Raw genomic sequence first — 4732 nt, 5'->3', positions numbered from 1 at the left:
CATGAGATATTACTTGTTTTAATTTGATTCTCACAAGCACACTAGCACGTAGTCTGTGGGGTATAAAATTTGAAACCAGAGAGTGAATTTCACACTTCTCACCATAGAGGTAATGTCTTCATATCTTCAATGCATAGACAACTTCTGCTAACTCCAAGTCATGAGTAGAATAGTTCTTCTCATGATCTTTCAGTTGTCTTGATGCATAGGCCACAACCCGACCATGCTGCATAAGTACAGATCTCAATCCCTTATTCGATGCATCTATATAAACAACATAGCCAACAAACTTCATGAGGAATGTCAACATAGGTGTAGTGACTAATCTGCGCTTCAATTCTTGGAAGCTAGCTTCACATCCTTCACTCCACACAAATGGAGCATTCTTCCGTGTGAGAGCAGTGAGTGGCCTTGACAATGAATAGAACCCTTCAATGAATCTCCTATAATACCCTGCTAAGCCCAAGAAGCTACTGATCTCCTGTACACTTGTTGGCCTTTCCCATTCAACTACCACTTGTACCTTGCCTGGATCTACCGCAAGACCATTCCTGTTCACAACATGGCCTAAGAATGATATTTCTTCAAGCCAAAACTTGCACTTCTTAAACTTGGCAAACAATCTTTTCTCTCGCAACTTTTCTAACACTATCTTCAAGTGCTCTTCATGTTTTGCATAATTGGCCGAGTAGACCAATATGTCATTAATGAATACCACAAAGGAATCCAAGTATTCATGGAATACTTGATTCATCAAGTCCATGAACACTAACGAAGCATTAGTCAATCCGAAAGGCATCACCAAAAATTCATAATGGCCATACCTCGTTTGAATCGCTGTCTTTGGAATATCTTCTTCTCGCACTTTCAACTGATAGTACCCCAAAAGAAGCTCTATCTTTGAGAATACCGAAGCTCCATTGAGTTGATCGAACAAGTCATCGATCCTTTGTAAGGGATACTTATTTTTGATAGTAACCCTGTTCAACTCGCGGTAGTCTATACACATCCGCATAGACCCGTCCTTCTTTTTCACAAACAACACCGATGCTCCCATGGTGATATACACTTGGGCGAATGAAGCCCCGGTCAAGCAACTCTTGAAGTTGCTCTTTCAACTCTCTCAATTTTGTCGGTGCCATATGATAAGGTGCCTTGTGAATAGGCTGAGTCCTTGGTACTAAGTCAATGGAGAACTCAACTCCATGATCAAGAGGCAAACCAGTGACTTCAGAGAAAACATTCGAGTAGTGACGCACTACCGGAATGTCTTCCAACTTCACTTGAGTTTCTGGCTTAGCTTGAACATACACCAAGTAAGCCTGTGCTCCATCTCTAACATTCTTAACATTCTTGAGAGCTTGAACGGCAAAGAGAAGTGGCAGAGTAGACCACACATTAAACCTGCAAAATGTGAACTTCCATGCCATGAGGTCGGAAAGTAACTTCCTTCCTACGGAATTGATGTTAGCCTCATACTTCGATAGCTAATCCATACCCAGAATGACATCGAAGCCTAGCATGCCAAATACCGCTAGCTTTGCTGGTAAGACTCCCCTTTCAATCTCAATAGGACAATTGTCCACGTACTTCCTACAAGTGACAGCGTCGCCAACAGGGGTGACCACGCATATATTCTGCTTTAATGGTTCGGTGTTCACTCTACACAACTTCACATATGATGAGGAGATAAACAAGTGTGTAGCACCCAAATCAAACAACACACAAGCAATACTACCAAACAATGGAATTGTACCTGTAACCACGTTAGTAGCATTGTCCTCCTCTAGAACATTCTCAGGGGTGATAGCATACACCCGTGTTGGTGTGATAGGCTTAGGCTGATTGATGTTGGCCTAAGACCCTTGAGCTCTATTTGCACTCGCCTGTGTGCATTCCCTAGCAAAGTGGCCTGGCTTGCCACAACAAAAGCAGACGCTTGTTCTCATACCACACTCTGGAGTATGCTGCTTCCCACACTTATTGCATCGTGGGTAAGTGACACTACCCTGGCTAGCATAAGTGTTCTTTCTTCCCTGCGACCCCTCACTACTACTTGTAGGTTGCTTCTTGGATGGTGGTGCAAAGTAAGTCCCAGCAAACATTGACCGCTTCCTACTAATATAGTCTGCAGTCGCTGTCTTGATCCCCTTTTCTGCCATGGTGGCTGCATGCACCATTTCAGTGTAATCGGTCACCTTGACAAAGATGATCCTTTCAAGGATTCGTGGTGCTAAGCCATCACGAAATCTCTCGGCCTTCGATTCTTCATCCGGAATGAGGTTTGGGGCATACCTTGATAGCCTTTGAAACTCAGCTGAGTATTGCTCAACTAACATTGACCCCTGTTTCAGTTCTTGAAAATCCCTTGCACATTGTTGTCTCTATGCACGAGGAAAGAAGCAATCATTGAATTTTTGCTTAAAGCATTCCCATGGGATAGGAACACCCTGCCCATATTCCCTAGTAAGGTGCAGCTTTTTGGACTTCCACCAATTCTTGGCCTCACCTCTGAACTTCAGACCTATGTAATCTACCTTCTATTCCTCAGTGCAATGTAATGAGTCAGCTAAGTCGTCGTGGGAGGTAATCCAATTGTCAGTTGCTATAGGCCCTTCATTTCCTTGGAATTCAGGCGAGTTATACCTAAAGAAATGAGCAGATGAGCAACCAAATGCCACGACACGCTCTGCTTCCCTAGGTGCAGCAGCCATTAAGGCTACCCAGAACTGCCTAAAGTTAGGCATATACGGTGGAGGGGGCGGAGGAGGAGGTGGTGGAGGTGGAGGCACTGCACCGCCACCTCCATGCACAGATTCCTCTTCCCTAACGCGACGTGGAGCCCTACATTGCTTAGGAGGCATAATCTTGTCTACACATAGAAATGTCACTTAAACAACATAGCACCATGAACAATAAACGCATCACAATATACATGCAATGCACACAAGAATCCTAGAAATTTTCTTTTATTTGTGTTAAACCTTTTAGAATTTTAAGGCTTTTTTATAATCTTACATGCTAAGACAACCTTAGGTTTCCGCTTTCCACTTTTCCTAACAACCCCTAGAGCTAACTGCTCTGATACCATCTGCTTGGACGACCCCCTTTTTTTTTGAACAAATGGAACATCACAGTGACACGACTATTTATCACTCAGCCAACATATGGCACATGCCCCATAACATATACCTGATAATTAGAGTTATATCTAACAGCAGAAAACATAATGATATAATTATAATCTCAACGGCGCCAAAAATTGGTAGCGTTTTCACCGATGAAAACTAAATCGGCTTTGAACGACTACGTGGATTTTAAAATTTATAATTGAACCACTCGCAATAGTACGAATCAGTTGTACTATAGTAAGGGTTATCGAACCACAAGGATTGGAGGGTTGTTTTGCGTACCAGAATATCTAAGATGTATCTAACTTAACCTTGAAAAAGATATTTTGTTTTGATTTTAAAAACTAAGTTAACACAAGCTAAGAACAATAAAAATAGAGAGACTTAGAGAAAGAAAATCTTAAGGTAATGATCACATCAAATCCGCATACCAATGGAAAGCTTAAAGTCTAACATGGATCTTCCTAACATGCATGATATGAGCGAGTGATGGTGTCAACCACACGACGACATCGACATAAATATTACTTCGGTTAAGATGTAATAATAAGGCATATTAGTTACACACCAATCACTACCACATAAAAAGTTAACTACAATGGAAAAACATTTAGACTACGAAAGGTGTGTCATGATTGGTGTTCCCTAGCATGCCCTATAAAACATCCTAATAAGTGTACACAATGCATGAAATACTTCAACTAAGAAATAATGATAAGGCATTTTACGCATAACCCGTTCACCTAACATCTATTGTGAACAAATCATGACCCTTGGCATGCCCTATAAGATCTCCTAAAAAGCAAAACACGACTCATGTCAAACGGTACCATTGCGTAGCCATCGTTTCCTCAATCATAGAAACCGGAAACGTTGGTTTAACCCAAGAAATTTAAGAACTCTCATAGACAAGAATGACTACTTTTCATGAATCAATATAGATTGAAAAGCAATAACAAAACCGTTTTGCAATCGTAAAAACAAGAGTTTTGAAATCTCAAGACCATGCAATCATCATACATATTAAGAAAACCCTAAGAACATCAAGATCAAACCATGGTTTTTGGACAAGAATTGATCAAAACCCTAAGAACGGAGTTAGTTATGAATAATTAAAACTAATCTAAACATGCAATCTAAGAAAAACAGTAAAGACACAAGCTGGAAATGAATTAAAAATATTGGATTAAAAATATAATATTTGGATTCATGAAGATAAATAAATAAAAAATGTAATCTAGAAATGGAAAAACAATAAGAAAAACTAAAGAAAAGCATGAATGATACTAGGCTATGCTCTCTAGAATTTTTCAGATTCTAGAGTTGCCTCAAAAAGAAAAGAAAACAAAAACTAGAGGAAGAAGAAAACATTGCTGAAAAATAAATAGAGAAACGAATTGCATCAAAGTGAATCTAGCTTTATAAAAAAAAAAAAAAAAAAAAAAAAAAAAAAAAAAAAAACAGATTTAAAATGACTTACAAAATTAAAATAAACTAATCTAAGCTCTTTGGAAAATGTAAATAAACAGGTGCATCAAAGGATTACAACTAAGAATAAAAGAAAACTAATTCTATCTAAAAAAAAAACTACTATTCCCCTT

Source organism: Alnus glutinosa, chromosome 4, assembly GCF_958979055.1.
Source record: "Alnus glutinosa chromosome 4, dhAlnGlut1.1, whole genome shotgun sequence".
Taxonomy (NCBI): domain Eukaryota; kingdom Viridiplantae; phylum Streptophyta; class Magnoliopsida; order Fagales; family Betulaceae; genus Alnus; species Alnus glutinosa.
The sequence above is the reverse complement of the archived record's forward strand: the minus strand, read 5'-3'. Positions refer to the sequence as shown.